This window comes from Stegodyphus dumicola, chromosome 4, assembly GCF_044657685.1.
Source record: "Stegodyphus dumicola isolate Sdum_Otavi_A_Nest chromosome 4, ASM4465768v1".
Classification (NCBI taxonomy): Eukaryota; Metazoa; Arthropoda; class Arachnida; order Araneae; family Eresidae; genus Stegodyphus; species Stegodyphus dumicola.
This window is the reverse complement of record NC_140771.1, coordinates 197,133,895-197,151,403: the sequence shown is the minus strand read 5'-3', so window position 1 is coordinate 197,151,403 and position 17,509 is coordinate 197,133,895. Positions and strand designations below refer to the sequence as shown.

Here is a 17,509-nt window from a genome sequence, read left to right as displayed (position 1 = left end):
AGGCGGAAGGTCGGAAAGTTTTTGTCAGAATATCGTTGAAAAAAAGGGGATGTCAAGTGTTACGAGATTTAAGCCCTTATTTTTTTCAGAAGTGAAAAACGTGGAGAAGAAATATTTTGATAATTTTTTCCTTTCACACTTTTTTAAATCACATTGCATACATTTTTTATATGTGAAGAGTATGCATATTAATTACACACACACACATATATATATTTTAACCAAAGTAGAAAAACAGCATTACATTATCCTGAAAATATTGTAACAACTCAGAAATAATTTTAACACCTCAAATCAATTTTAAAAATCAAGTTCAAATTATATTTTTATATTATTTTTTTCAAAATTTAAATCTCAGTACGTAATTAAAATAATATTTAAAAAATTTTTTGTGATTCACTCAAAAATATTCATTTTACATCATGAATTTTTTATTTATTCATTGATTTAATATTCGTCACACTAATAAATTTAAAAAATATATATAAGAAAAGCGTTTTTCCGACATTAAATTTACACATTTTTATATTTAAACTATAATCAGTATATCAAGTTTGCTTTTTGGCAACAAGATGGACAAGTAAAAAATATGCAAGGAAAAAAATACTACACCACATAAAAAATATTTCTAAAATTTTATAACGTAAAAAATATTTATAAGCATGTTTCTTCCTTACTTACGGTAAAATTATTTTAAATACATTTTACATCAAATTAAGCAAAACATTACTATGTTTGTCACTCTATTATGTGAACATTTCTTTTTAAAATAATAATATTATTGAATTAAATTTCTGTTTCTTCTACACATTGAGATTCATTTGCAATCATAATACACATACTTGAGTCTATAGCAAAAATTTTAATGCATTTATTAATACAGATTTATTTACGTATTTCTAGCATAAATAAATAAAGTGCACACACTATAAAATTTCTCTAAACTTAATCTACGAGGAAATCTTACGTATAAAATACATAAAATTAATTACCACTTTTCATTTTGTTAAAATACATAACTATAAAAATTTTTCATTGAAATCAACAATGAAATTTATTTTTTACAGGGTAAAATTTAATTTTTGACAGAAAAGCACAAGCTCCCCCCTCCCAGTTTAAAACACCTGAGCTCTTCTATTATATTTTTTATACACAAAAGCATATGCTATTTTAAAATTTGAATTAAAAGTTGGGAATATGAATGACTGCTTCCTATAAAGCCTTTGCACCATAACTAAAATAATGAATTATTTTTATATTTTTCAGATTGTTATTACCATTTTTTTAATTGATTTTAAATAAAAGCTGTATGCAAATATGCTAAAATACGTACCTTTTATTAACTATTATATCCATAAAAATTACCATTTGAATACATTATAAAGCACAGCCATTACATATGTTACGAATTATATCAGTTAGCTATATCCCCCTTCCCCAATATAAATGGATAAAACGTTTAATGCATCTAAATCGCTATTTGTTAAGCATATTTAGAATTTAAAAGAAAACTAAAAGAATAAGTTGAATATAAACACACTGAAAACTTATATATAAACTTATAAGTTGTAACTAAAAGAATAAGTTGAATATAAACACACTGAAAACTTATATATAAACTTATAAGTTGTATATAAACACACTTGCTTATCACCAAGTACTTGAATAAACTGTCTTTGTAGCCTAACGTAAAGTAACAGGGGGGGGGAAGAAACTCCAGCAACTAACATCAATACATCACGATAAAGGCAAAGCTTTCGTAAAATTAAAGGAGCCTCTGTTTTTTTTTTTTTTTTTTTTTTTTTTTTAAAGGATCTAGTTTTAAATTGCTCTTAAAAGTCACTTTTCTATTAAAATGGCATTGATTTTAAAAAAAAAAAAAAAGGAGAAAGTGCCAATGTTACAAAAGTGTGAGATCTAGGACAGGAGATCCAAATGAGTAACACAGCTGTTGCATGTTGAAGACAGGTGGCTACTCAAACTGTATTAAAAAATGAACCACAAGTTTTTGACGTATATGCACGTACACACACTCACTGCCCATAAGCAGCAAGAGATGATACACAAAAAGCAGCGGCTTGGTTGGAAATTGCTTCACAAAACCCTTTCTCGTACCCCGTCCTTGACATAAAAATGCTTCAGAAATCATTCCGATATAGGGGTAGAGCAGGGTTATGGGAAAATTATCCCCCCCCCCAGTCGAAGGAAGGGGAAGAACGCATAGCATCGCACCCTTTTCACCCTTGAAAAACACCGTTTCCCCTTTCTACCCTTGTCAACAGAAAGGGTTAAAATTCAGTAGGAATGACCTACTTTTCAACACGATCAGCCCCTCTCTATGTATAAAAAAAGCACCCTGCTAGTGAATATCGAACAACGTGCAGTTCTTTTCGATTATTTAGTTTTTACTCTTCATATATGTATCAGTAGCGTGAAGAACGAGGGGGTTGAAGGTGGGGGATTAAAATTAGGGGACAACTAGGAAAAGGTCCTATCTTTCCCAGAACACGTGAATGATTGGGGGATGGGGAGAGGAGCTGGATCCCGGAAGGGCAACATCTGGGTTTGCAAAAAGGGAGTGACAAGGGACGATTTTTTTTAAATATATAACCAGGTCAAATCGCAAAAATATTCTAAATCCCCCTTCCCCTCCCTATTATTTTAAGATGCAAAATTCACAATACTTTACAGTGTAATACAGCTACACTGAAACTATTCTAACTGACCTACTTTAAGCAATAGTAGCACCGATTCAAGTACCAGGTGGTCAGTTTAAAAACTGAAGAACATGGGAAAGTAGTTAACATTTGATTTCTTTGAAGGTCACATAGGGGTCGATCGCTACAGATGATTTTTCAGTGAGCATACGAGAAGAGCTATTTTTGTACAGAGATTAAGTTATCGAATATATCACCACAATAATGCCCATTATCTTATCAACTGCTTAACTGCACAGTACAGCCTGAATAGAACTAAACTGAATAACTACTAGAAAATAAAAATACTTCATATCCATAATTCACTTTGATAGAAATACTTTTGATTTCAAATTTAAACAACAACAACAACAACAAAAAAAAAAAAAAAAAAAATACCTTTAATTTAATTCTGGTTTTTTTTTTTTTTTTTTTTTTTTTTTAAATAAAGGGCATTTGCAAGTACAGAAACATGGACCCTTCTTCTTCAAGGAGGGGAGGGGGTGATTTAAAAGATGAATTTTGCCAATATTTATTTGGTACTTCTCATTTTAGTTCATCAGTTCGAATAATTAATATAGAAAGTACGTTAAGTTTCAGAGCTTTTTCGAAGCATCTATTATTCTTTTTTTAATTTTTCTTTTTCTTTCCGAGATTTTTGAATGCAGAGCTAAAGATACTTTGTTTCTTTGCGTACCACCTATATTTCTCTTACGTACTACAGCTGTTCTAGAATATTTCTCTATGATGGACTGACTGCTGCTAGTTCAGTCAAAGTGCATAATTTTCTCATTTTAGTCGAAAATGCGTTAATTTATATTAATAAGTTATGAAAAATATTAATACGCAACGATATTGTAACTATCGAACTAGCCCGGTTACAAATTTCAATATATGAAATCTATTATGAAAGAAACTCCAACGCTGATGCATTCAGTGCCAGCAAATCGGCAAGTAAATTTATCCTGATTTATACATGTAGTTTAACAGAGTTGAACTCGCTTACGATAGACACAAACAATTCTGACATTAATACCAAGAAACCTGATTAATACCAAGAAAGTGTTAAGATAAAATTCCCGGATTTATTTTACCAAAATTTCAGATCGATTAATATTTTAACAATCTAATTTACTAACAATAATTATTTAATTTAATGAATTAACTACATTTTAAAGAAGTTGTAATTACGAAACAATAATTTAACTTTTAAGAAATATATATTTTTATTTTTATTTTTAAAATTATTTCCCTTGATTGCATAATCTGCATTTAATAAGGTTAATATGCCCACATACCTGTGGCATGCGATAAGTAATATACTACAATGTAAGTACAAACACTTCCCAAATGATTTTACATTTCAAAATATTTTAACCGAAGACATTATAACAATAAAATTGCCTTTAGACCATTAATTAAAATTTAGGCAAGCGAAATCGAAGACTTAAAACTAATTCTTCCTTCATTCGCACACTTTTTCCCAAAATATTCCTTAAATTTCCTACCTTAAAAAATACATTAACGGTTTCTGAGGAGCATTTGCCAAACTGCATGGGATGCTAAATTGTTTCACATTAAGAAAATAACCAATTAATCATCTGAATATTTACAATTTCCCCAATATCTTTTTAAGCTAAAAATTAAGCCAAATATCAAATTTAGACAGATGTCAATTCGAGAGCATGCAAAGACAAACTCGAGTCAGATAGCTTCTCGAAATTATTACAGAACTTTCTTAAAACTAACAGCAATCTAAAGTTCACTTTTTTTTTGGTGGGGGGCTAATTTTTAAATCCTGTATCTTCACTTGACATTGTACAGTTTATATTTCAAAACGTAAACGGTTGCACTTGTAGAAAAAAAAAAAAATACTCAATGTAAAAAATACTCAATGTAAAAAATACTCAATGTAACTCATTTTCTACATGAATAACACCGAATATTAATTTTTTAAAATTTATTTACAGCATAGCTATTCGTCATTAGGCATGTCATCACTGATATAATAATTAATATTAGATTATTATTTTCGCTGCTTGGTATTAATCGATAAGCACTGACACAAAATTTATCAAAAATATTCAGTCGATTTTACCATGAATATAAAATTTCAACAAAAGTGTCACTTAACTAGTGTAACAATTTAATGCCCAAAGATCGATTACCCATAAAACAATATTCATTAAGGAATTCCAATGTAATATATTCTATGACTAGTGCCAGTTAAGCTGAATTTGTAAATTACAAGTCAATAAGGCAAAATATAAGAAACGTAACACAGAATACAGAGATATTAATTGACAAAATGGATTTCAAGCCGATAAACTTTATTTGGGAGAGAGCTAAACTTATATTATTAAAAGTGAATTTATTCATTATACGAGTAATTCTAGAATCACACTGGTTTCTGAACAATGTTTTTATTTACACAAAAAAATGGTCAAATTAAGTTACATTAATAAAATGAAGCCTTCACATTGCATTTATATTCGCGGTTGTTTCCGGATACCAGCATTAAGACTTTTATGAATAACAGAGATGAGGGAGAAAATCCTTTAGAAACAGGCCCACCAGCGGCCGAGCGGTAAAGTCACTGAACACTGGTAGTTCGGTCCGAGGTTCGAATCCCGCAAACGGGCTGGCTGCATGGGCGTTTTCGTGGTTTTCCCCATGTGTAACGTGTATACGAGCCAGTTTCCCTCAGAAAGTCCTCCACGAAGGCACCCCTTCCCTTAGGCAGATAGCCCTAGTAAGCTTTCCCATAATTAAATAAACTAAACCAAACCTTTAGAAACAGTTCTTTTAAATTTAGGGTCGAAACGGCAGGATTCTTGCATTTGCATTATTCGATATCTGTCCATAACTAGGATCTTAATTTTTAAATTCCTTTAAAAGATTCTCTACGATCCTTGTTACATTGATGACCAAAAGGTTTGACTGCTTGACACAAAATTAAATCAAGTACTTTTCTAAAATTAAAAGAATTCTTCTTTACCCCTAAATTATAAAAAAGGCTCACATACTACGTACGAATTTGAAACTGAAAACATCAAGTTATACATAAATGCAACGGTACGAATGCCGCAGAGTCAGCTCGGTGTTTAGCGGAGGCGTTTCCCACACAGAAGTAGCAAGGCTTGAAATACTTGATAAGCATGACGCTGGACAACTTCATGATTAAGTGTCGCAGGGTACATAAATACCGATGGTTCCGAAGTCCTCTCGAAAGACAGTTGACTAGATCCTCGACTGTCTTTGATCTAAAACTGACGAATATCTACACAATACAAATTAGGCTATCACTATTGTAATTTGGTATCCAGGTAAATTATAATTACATATGTCGCTTGACTAACAACAAAACCTATCTATTTTTTTCTATCCATGTTTTTTCGCAATTTGTTGAGACAGACCATAGCAACAAAAGATACAATTTACTCCTTGCAAATGTTTTAATGATAAATGCTTATTGGTTTAATAAATTTAAAACGGATACATATTTCACATCTAATCTGTTGGACGTATAATACCACAAGAGACAATATTTCAAGCTATGACATAAAATTCGATTTTCTGAACAACTTTCCACAATAAGAAAAGACTAGGGAAGAGGAGAGTCATGATACACAAGGAGTACTGCTAAATTTAAATTTGAAAGCTTTACTTTGAAGAATTAGACAACAAGCACTTTGTAACCAAGTTGAACATAGGTTAATTTTTACAGATGAACACGGCATTCAATACAGTTATATGCACGAGAATATACTAAAAACTTATTGAAAAGGGGTACATATTTTTATTACTCTCTTCTTTTTTGCACCACCATCTAACTTGATGCATTAAACAGTTTCAGCCTAATGCTATTTCAATTATTACATGCTTATACTCGCTTAAGCAATATTTGCAAAGACATTCAAACATATGATTCTTAAACGAAATGCATTTATCATAAACTCATTCGAAAGCTTACTTAAATTCTAACGTCTTCCCCGAAGTAAAACTTTAGAAGAACTACAAAAATATTTATCTTATGCAGCAAAATAGTGCTCTATTTTTTTTTTTTTTTTTTTTTTTGCACACAATTTAAACAATGTATCTAAAAACTTCTAAAAAATTAAGAACTAGCATTATTAATAGGATACACAGAGTTATTTAATTTTTTTATGATCACATATCGTTAGCATTTTACTCATAAGAAAGAAAGAAAGCCATAAATCGGTTATAAAATCAGTTTAAATCTGTATTTCGATCCATAAATCAACTACTCAATCTGTGTTTATTACACATCACAGTAATTCTGGTTAGTTTACATTATAAACATCAGTTTTTGCTCGTCAGTATTCTGTTCCGTAAACCAGTTATTTAGTTTCAGTAAGTTACACAGCAGACAAGTCTGATCAATTTCCTTTGCATGACAAAACTAAAGTCTGTGTTAGTCAATATTTTAATCCATAAATCAGTTACTTAAGTTTTTGTAAGTCACATCTCCCAGACTAAGCCTGATTAATTTGCATTACTTTATTTCAAAGTAAATATCACTCTGTGTTGGTCAATATTTTGATCCATAAATCAGATACGTAGTTTCAGTAAATTACTTATCAGACGAAGTCTAACTAATTTGCATTATATGATTTTAAACTAAACATCAGTCTGCGGTAGTCAGTATTTTAAACCAAAAATCAGTTGCTTAATTTCTGTCGGTCAGTCGACAGCCATACCAAGCTAAAAGTACCGCTTCTCGTCAGATCAGATTAAATCTGATTAATCTGAATTATATGATTAGTTTCAGCAAGTTACATATCAGACTAAGTCTAATTAATTTGCAATATATGATTTTAAACTAAACATAAGTCTGTGGTAGTCAGTACTTTAGTCCATACATCACTGCTTAATTTATGTAAGATACATATCAGATTACGTTTGATTAATTTGCATTATATGATTTTAAACATCAGTCTGTGTTGGTCAACATTTTGATCCATAAATCAGTAACTTCAATGTACAACTTCCTCAAGTTACGATGCACCAATAAATTTTATGACTATCAGCTAAGAAACCAAAACCTTTACAACAAATATTATAATAACATTTTTGACCAAAAAGTCACAGAATTTTATGAAATATTAATTTGTTTACGATATTGTTGCAAGTAAATTTCTTTGACCTAAAAATTCAGTGATTATATACAATTAATTATAATTCAGCACGAAATTTAATTTTTCTAGTCCATTAATTTAATTTCATAGAATTTACAATATGCCATTCGTTAATAAGATTTGTTTCTATACATACGCTTACTGTGCTTTTGAATTATTCCTATTCATTTGTGCTGCTCAAACCGTAAGACACTAATAATACTGAAGTACACTAATAACGCGGAAATTTACAATTTTAACACGCCGTAAAACAATGCGAACACAGATAAAAATATGTCCACCTACGATCACAGCTCGATTAAGAAAGCCTAACTTAATTTTTACGCTTTGGAGGTCTACAAATGCCCGTTTTTCTAGTTGCCATTAGGAAAATTTATATTACGAATAATTTTAGATTACCAAGCATTATGAAGAACATTTTTAAAGAATCTTCTAAGTTTAAGAACTTAGATGTGGTCTAGGTAGTATCAAATTTATCTATGATTTGAAGCCTTAAGGTATAAGAACCACCATCGCAATTTAATTTTAATAGTTTATAAAAACCTGGATTTCAACTGGGCCCTCATGCTTTCCCGAAGAGACGCTATTGCAGCCAGTTTCACCTAGTATCAGATTGAATGTCATAGGCCCTATCCATTCACAATATTCCTTCTGTTTGGGAAAAGGGGAGATTTATTTAGGCCAAGTTCAACGACGGAGGGTGAATTATAGGTTCTATTTTAATTCGAACACCACTTTAAAGATACTAGGCAACATATGGAATTTGGATGTAGGCCTTCCAAGTCTGTACAGCACCTTATTTGTGAACCAGAAGAAGCTCCTAATTATTTTCTCTTAAAATCAAATCGAACCTTAAATGAAAGAATACAGTCTCACAAATTAATATGTCTAAGAAATATGGACATGCCATATTTTACAATATTTTTAGCAAATTCATGAGCAAGTTTCTTAGCAAATTCATGAGTACAAGCATATCCCCACACTCAAAATAAAATAGCAACCAATATGGAAAGACGTTTATGAAGAAAGTAAAATTTAATTTTTTAAATGTTTTAACTTTGCACCAAATCTGCTTTTCAATTTTAAATCCTTCCGATTCAAACGCATTGGTTCTGATATCTTCCTTATATCAATATGTAAGTACATAGGTGTACATGTTAATGGATAGGTAATGTAAATGACCATTATTTATATAAATGGTAATCATATAACGCAAGGCCCACCAACGGCCGAGCGGTAAAGTCGCTGAACAATGGTAATTCGGTCCGAGGTTCGAATCTCTCGAACGGGCTGGCTGCATGGGCGTTTTCGTGGTTTTCCCCATGTGTAACGTGTATACGAGCCAGTTTCCCTTAGAAAGTCCTCCACGTAGGCATCCCTCCCCTTAGGCACATAGCCCTCGAGGCTTTGCCGTAATTAAACAACCTAACTTAACCTAACCTCATATAATGCATTTATCATCTATTATAGCATATAGATAGATAAATAATTAATATTGGTCATTTACATATCTGCATAGTTAAGACCTTTTCATTTATATATATCTATACATATAAGTGGTTAAGACCTGTTCATTTATACAAAGTTATTCAAAAAGAAACAGCAGATTGCAAACATGTATTTCTTCCAAACTACAAAAGATAGAAACATGATTCTAACGTTAATGGATAGAAAAAAGTGTATAATTTAGTACAGGTAAAAGTTCCAATCATGGCCGCATTGGCGCATTAGCGCTGTTGTTTGTTCTGGTATTATTTGTCGGTTGGTAGTCTGTAGTGAAATGGCGGTGTCACCACAGCAGAAGTCTGTTTGTGTTCTACAATTGGCAAAACTAGAGTTCATTGTTGCAGTTCAGCGAGCATTTCGCCGTCAATTTAATAAATAACCACCGCGTCATAAGCAAATTTACGAGAGACATCGAAAATTCGTAGATGATTGCACCTGCAAAGGGAAAAGCACGGGACGTCCATGCACATCGAACGAGAATGTCGAGCGTATTCGTACACTTAACGAAAGGAGCCCAAAGAAATCCACATCGCGAGCAAGCAAAGAACTTAAAATTCCTCAACCAACGGTATGGCGAGTTCTAAAATATCGTCTGCACATGAAGCCAAACAAACTGCAGTTATTGAATGCATACATTGAATGCATACCATAATTGTAAACTTTTCTCTATCCATTAACGTTAGAATCATGTTTCTATTTTTTTTTGTAGTTTGGAAGAAATAAATGTTTGAAATCTGCTCTTTCTTTTTGAATAACCCTGCATATATCTATGTATATATCAGTGGTTAAAACTTATTCATTTATCTATATATATTATGTAGAGACAGTGATCAAATTGATTAGTTAGTACAGTAATGATTTTAAAGACTTAGACTTGATTTCAAATACACACAGAATTTTAGAGCTGCGTTAGGGAGGGGGGGTACGGGAAAAAGAGAGGAAAAAAAACGCTATATTTTAAACGTAGAATTCAGCTGTACAGAAATAACACACTCTTTGCATTGAAAAATTCTTGTTCGGAAAACGGCGATAACTTATCTGATTAAAAATGTCACTTACAGATTGACGTATGTTTCGCAGTGACATTCTTATTTACCTGGCTTCAATTTGAAGATTAGAACCATCAAAATTTCTAAACTCAATATAATTGAAAACAAAATATGTAATAAAATATTGAGAGCTACACGCAGAGCCTATTTTCTGCAGGTGCATGTAGTGGCTGTACCCAAACTTCACGAAAACCACGACGGACGAAAATATCTTAATCTTTATTTCTATTAATAGAGTCGATTATTGAATTCATAAATAATTTAATACTACGTAAATTTGGTCGTATCTTTATAACACTAGAAGACAGCAATAAAATCAACAAGACTTCTTTAAGGCTCCTCTTTTTCTAGTTTCTTTCAGAAAGGGAAGATCAAATTTTAAAATGTATAAATATATATCTTATGCAATACATACTCTAAACAATATATATAAAAAAATAAATTCACTTTTAGTTTAAATATCTTTTGAGTGAAACTATTAAAGTATAAGACTATTTCACAGAAATATAATTTAAGTCAGTTACATTTGCTATGTTGAGAATATTATTGTCATTTCAGACCACGAAACACAGGAAAATAGTTAAAAAACAGTTTGATGAAAGGATTCAAACGTTTTTCGCTCTAACATATATTCATTTTAGATAATAATTAAATGATACGATTTCTTTACAAATCTGGAGTTGCGACTTCTGAATTTCTCAACATTCTTGAGAAACAGACTGTTCTCAAAAAGGGTAACTGCATCATTTTTGCATTGATCTTCTACTGCATGTAGAGGAAATGAATGCGCTATTAAAAACTCACTCAGAATTTGAACCTTTAACCTTAAAGCATTTAACATCTAAATAAAAAATAATTAAATTAAAAATAATTACTCGTAAAAATTAGTGATGTAATATAACTTATCAGATTTACAAATGCCACAATTATAACTAAACTTAAGTACACGTGTGAGCTAGATATCGGTGTTCCAAAGTGTAAACACGCCGAAAAAGCTATGGAGAATTTTTCTCTCATAATGGCTGGGTCCAGCACTAAATTACATTTATAGTAATCGCCCCTCTTAGTTTTTCTCCATTTTAAAAGACTACAAAGCTTTATTGAAGAAAAATTCATACTGTGCCTTACAGTCTAGCATTCGTGCCGTAAAATATTCGCATGTTATTCTGTAGCGTGCTACACTACGACGGACTTTATCTAACATGAGAGGAATTATTAGCTTTATTCTTCATTGCCGCGTGGCTACAAATAACGCGGCTCCGCTACAACGTGGCTTCTGTAAATAAATAATAATGGTATAATTTCTAACTATAATTTTACTTACAGTTAGAAATAGGAGTTTTTTAATAGATAATTACGGATAATTTCTAACGGCAAGTGGTAGGTAAACCATTGAATTAAGCAACCATGTTACTTTAATATTTCCCAACATTATTAATAATGATCAAAGCTGAAACGAAATAATTATTAATAACTGATCGCAAAATTATTAATTACTGATCAAAGCTCAAAATGAAGTATAATACAGCATGGAAGTTTATGGCTTCAAAAAATAGATAGACAAAAAATAATGAATTGTTCCAAGTATGCATAACTTGGGAGTCAAGGAATCAATTTACTTCATTTTGAATGCTTTCATTTCAATTTGAAAAGCAAAAATTCAAGAGTTGTAGAAGTCTTCGAATAGAAATTAATCTCATGGCCATTTTACTAAACAAGAAACAAATAAAATTAGAAGTTTATGGAAGAGTTTTTAGAACTACCTCCTCAGCCCCCCCCAAAAGAAAATATTGTTACAACTCCATGGAAAACATGAAAAGCTAGACGAATACTGATGTAAATTCTTTTGTTTGGTAACTAACAAGATATTTAGATAGCCCATTAATGCACAGCAGCCGTGTCTTGTCTGTCTCACATGATTGTGTACTCAAATTCTAATAAGTATGGATGTCTAGACAGTGTCCTCATTTCTAACATGCCACATAATTCTTTTACAACAATCAGGAAAAGAACTACTATATAAAAGTTTATCCTTTCCATAAATAAATATTGCTTCCGCTTAAATTTATGAAACAGGATGAAGACGCTGAAAATCACCACAGATAAAGAAAGAAATTCGATAAAAGATTACAAAGCACGTTTCGAATGTTTTCCCACACTGAGATGTAATGGCCTAAATGCACACTTTCTACCAGATGCATATCTGCAGTGAAAATAAAATTACTTCCAATAAAGTTGCAAAAAAGTACTTAAATTTACATTATAATGACTATATCCAGATGCGTATGATTTATGAGTTATAAAACAAATAAAAGGAATTGTTTTTAATTCTGTATGTAATTATAACATTTTCATTCAGATTTAAATTGTAACTAAAGTTTAAATACGAAATATATACAAGGAAAACGTATAGCCTTGAAATAAATAAAACTTAAATGCATATATTCATAAATGTACATATATAAGAAAAATTCGTTTACGAAATGATACATTTAACGTCCATTTGAAATGTTTTAAAGAAAGCGTCAATAGTGTCATTCAATCAATGATCAAATTTTCCATCTCAACAGAATCAGCAGTTATTTTTACAATTCCTATCAATATTAAAAGTAGCACTTAAATTTATTTTTACTTATAATTAAAACCATACCCCATACATTTGGTATTCAATCTAAAAGACGGAATTAAAATAACTTATGTAAAAAACACATATTATAGGAGATGGCATAAGATTAACAATGTACAACCATGCCTCGTAACTAAAATGTTAGACAACTTTTTTAACCATCCAGTATCGGACTATCTGGCCTAAATTCTTAACACTACACCTATAATATTAAAAACAAATTGTTTGTTTGAAACTAATTAACTACAAAAATGACCAAAAATACTACATAACTATAATAATATATTTCTTTGGGAAGCTCAACTGATATTAATTTTAAAGATACATTTCTCAAACTTCTTACTAAAAGAAAGTTTCACACTAATGAAAATACCAAATTATTAAGTCTGATGTGAAAAACAACATTAGACTTTGCTGAATTTCAAGCATCACTGAGCGTAACCTCCATAGAAAATGTTGTTTATTTCTAAGAATTTTAAAAATATTATTTCTTGCATTATTTTCTAAACGTAAGAAATTTTATTTCAAATTTTAAAAAGGTTCGCTTGATGACACGTAAAATGACATTTAAATACATCAAATTACAATACTGACTTTAACTAAAAAAAATTGTAATTAATTTTAAAAAATAGTAATTCTTGAAAGAAAATTTAAATACCATGTAGTACTTAATATATTTCAAAAAAGAATAAAAGTTACGTAGAACAGTTATGCACGTACATTAGTACTACTGTTGTGCAGTATACAGTTAAGTATTGTTACCGTACAATAACTCGAGATGCCAAGTTATAGTGTTTGCAAAAAGCATAGTAATGGGTAAATTTAACGGATAATTGTACTCCTTCTACAGCGAATTGCATTGCGTGTCAATAATATAACGATGATATGCATAAATACCAATGATATACATAAATACCGATGATATGCACAAATACTGATGAAATGCATAAATAACGATGATATGCATAAATACCGATGATATGCATAACACAGAAAGCTATTAGTATTATTACCAAAAATACAGCAAGATTCCTATCACTGCAATGTTTCGTCATTCTATGTTATATTGACTACAGCTTATTGAAGACAGCATCGTACAGTTTACTGAAGACAGCAAACATTGAAATTCCTATAAAATTTAGCCTTCGTAGGTAAACAGGTAAAAGAATATGGGGTACCAGGTACTTCACTACAGAATCAAACAGGTATTGCTCCAATACACTAACCAACTAGAGTATGAAAAACTAGATTTGACTGTATGCTTTTTCTCCTAAATAATACTGGAGTTATATATCCTAGTTGTTAAAGTTTCATAATATAACACAAACTCTTGAGTATACTCATTACAATATCGGATTACGCAAATACAATCGAGTTGATATTTTGGAGATCGTTGTACTGGAATTTTTGCCTTTTTATGCAAGGAGATAAATATATGGTATTTGATTTTGCTAATATATTGGTAGTCTGATTATTGCTATGTGAGGATATTTGTAACGGATAAGACCTGAGCTCAGATCTCAGTACAAAGTTCATTAATAAAGTTCATGGGCTCAGATCTCAGTACAAAGTTCATTAATAAAGTTCATGGGCTCAGCTCAGTATGTTTAGTGTTTTGAAGCATTACGGAAATTGTTGATGTTGATAATCATCCTTCGTAGGCTAATTTTAATCTAATTAATTTATAATATTATTTATATTAACTTATTAATTTATTAAAATTGTGTTAATGTATAACTGGCTTACTGTCTTGTTCTTGCATGAATCTGTTCTAATAAAAAGGTAATTCTAATAACATTACAATTCAATTTTAAAATGCATTGCAAATTAATAAAAAGCATTTGAATCTCATTAACTTACAGCATTATCGTAGATAGTATATTGCACTAACGTGAATTATTTTGTAATTGTTCTGAATTCATATAGTATTATAATTCTAAGTTAACTTCAACACTGTAATAACTATTTAATGCACAGTATTTTGTTTTTATTATTTTGTTAATGATTAACCTACAATGCTAGTGAGGCATGGATATAAAAATTTTCTTTTTAAAGCAATTATTTTCCTTCAGAGCTTTTAAAACAATATAGTCATTTTTCAGTAATCATTAAAAAAAAGGCCTATCTCATCTCTTTCCTCAGATCAATAAATTTTAAAAAGAAAAAAAAAAAAAAAAAAAAAAAAAAAATTAAAAAATGGATAATTTTATTCCAAAAATTGAAAGAAAATTTCATAACTTTTTTTAACTAAATACATGTGAAAAATCACTGGTCGAAAGTAAAATAACCAGAAAGAAATAGAAAAATTAAATTTACCCCTTTAATGTTGCCTTTTTTTCTACACACACGAGTATGAGAAGTAAAGAAATTTTACATAGAAGGATTTTCGCACTCATTATAAATCCTGAAATTTTTTAATGCAAATCTTTCAATTTTGCATAACATACTTCAAAACAAGGCACAACGAATCCTAGTTTTTTTTCTTCCATAATGCTATATAGCATGACTAAAATGAAAAAAAAAATCCGATTTTCATTTGGTATCATGGGTTTCCGACATTTTCTACTTATAATTTCACGACCAAAAACTGCTCCAAAAATCTTAGAACCTAAATCATCACCTAACCTCAGCAAAAAATAACACAAATCATCCGAAGAGCTTTATGTTTTGCTTAGAAAATTTTCACAAACGCTAAGTTCACTTCCATATTCACAGCTCTCACATTAGAATCATTCATTTCTGGCACATAAAAATTAAACATATAAACTTCAAATAATAGAAATTAAATATCTACTACCTGAAATTAACAACTAAATTCTTATTTACCTAAAAGGAATGTTTAGGAAATGTAATACACATAACCCAAAATAATCCCGTCTTTCGAAGCAAATTAAAGAAAGGGGTCATGAACGATGATTAACACCCTCTTTGCATAAAACATTATTACATATTATATATAATAATTTAAAAACCTAAACTTAAATCAAATATGCCCATATCACGTAAGAAATTGCCGGTACATCTGTATATTTAATAATTTTTACTTTTATTTATAAAATGCCTGTCGTTTGGCCACTAGGCCATTAGACAATGGGCTCTCCAATATCTCGCCACACTACAAGAGAAAACGGATAGTGCAGGAAACTCGTCCAAATGTAAAGCAATCATATCTTGTCCAATCATATAAAGAGAAAACGTAGGAGATTTCACACTGTTAAAACAAGAAAGATGAGCACGGAAGGCAATCGTGTCTAATTAACATTCCAAAAAAAGTTGACACTGCAGCCACACGAGGTGAGTCAGGAAGAAGTTGTGGTCTAGAAAAGAGTACATTTCAAGGTCTACCATTCGAAAGGTGCAAAGCTGTATCATGAAGAAAGCACTGGAAATCCTAGATATTTCCAATTTAGCTGAATGGAACAGCGATTTCACAAGGGGTTTCTGAAGAACAAAAGATTCCTTCTTTGCAAGATAGTCAGCCGTCTAATTTCCCTCAACGCCACAGTGGGGAGGGGATCCACTGGGTGGACACCTTATTAGGAAAATTTATACAATGTTTAATAATGAAATTGCCTTCATTTAGATATCACTGTTCTGCACATATATACATGTGTGTATGTATATAACACATCGCAACTTTCAACTTTAGTCATGCTCATTAAATATGAATCCTGTTTCTGGGGGGTGGGGAATCAAGTTTGGACTCTAGGTATGAAACTTAAATAAAAGTTACATTCAGCGCTTCGAAGGTTTCTAGAAGTTCGCCAGTTAAGTACCCTTAAGTTTCTATCTATTGCTTAGCTAAGGAGTTCATTAACATTTTTAAAGGACTTTCCAACCCCATCAGTTTTCGCGTTAAACAAGTTACCCTCGATTCAGCATTACTCGTTAATATCTAATTTGAAATTCAACAAAAGTATTCCTTAACCGTATTACTATGACTTCAGTGTTCAGCAATTTTGTTTTCAAACAGGAAAATCCTTGCTTGAAAAATTCTGCACTAAGCCTAGTTTGATAAAAACTGGCCTGCACCAAAAAATACCGTTTGTTTAATTTTTAAGGTCAATATGTCTTTTTTATCCTCAGTTTTCTCAGATATAAAGTTTTGCTTTGTTCTTGCTTCCCATTTACACTAAATACAACAGACTGTTGGATACTCAAATTACAGTCCAAGCAGTGGAGTTACCATTTTCACATTTGCTCTGAGTTGCTATGAATAATTTTACAGCAACAAACAAAAATTTCATATCTTCATAATATTCTTTCATTTTTGCAGCATAAGCTAGTGGCACAGTCGGATAATCATATTATGAAACAGGATTAATTTGGGAGTTCTTCTCAACCGACAGCCACTATTTCTCAAGGATGATGTTGGTATCCTAATGTTTCAAGTCACAAATCCACCCCATTCGAAAGTACAATCATGCTATCTTGAAACGTAAGTACATTAAAATTAACTCTGGCTGCTTTTAA

General features: G+C 30.8%; 1 protein-coding gene across 3 annotated transcripts in view; it reads right to left on the bottom strand.

Moving 5' to 3' along the window:
- LOC118190303 (nucleoside diphosphate kinase 5-like) overlaps positions 1-17,509 on the bottom strand; it is a 599,363-nt gene that overhangs the window by 120,961 nt on the left and 460,893 nt on the right. The window lies entirely within an intron of this gene.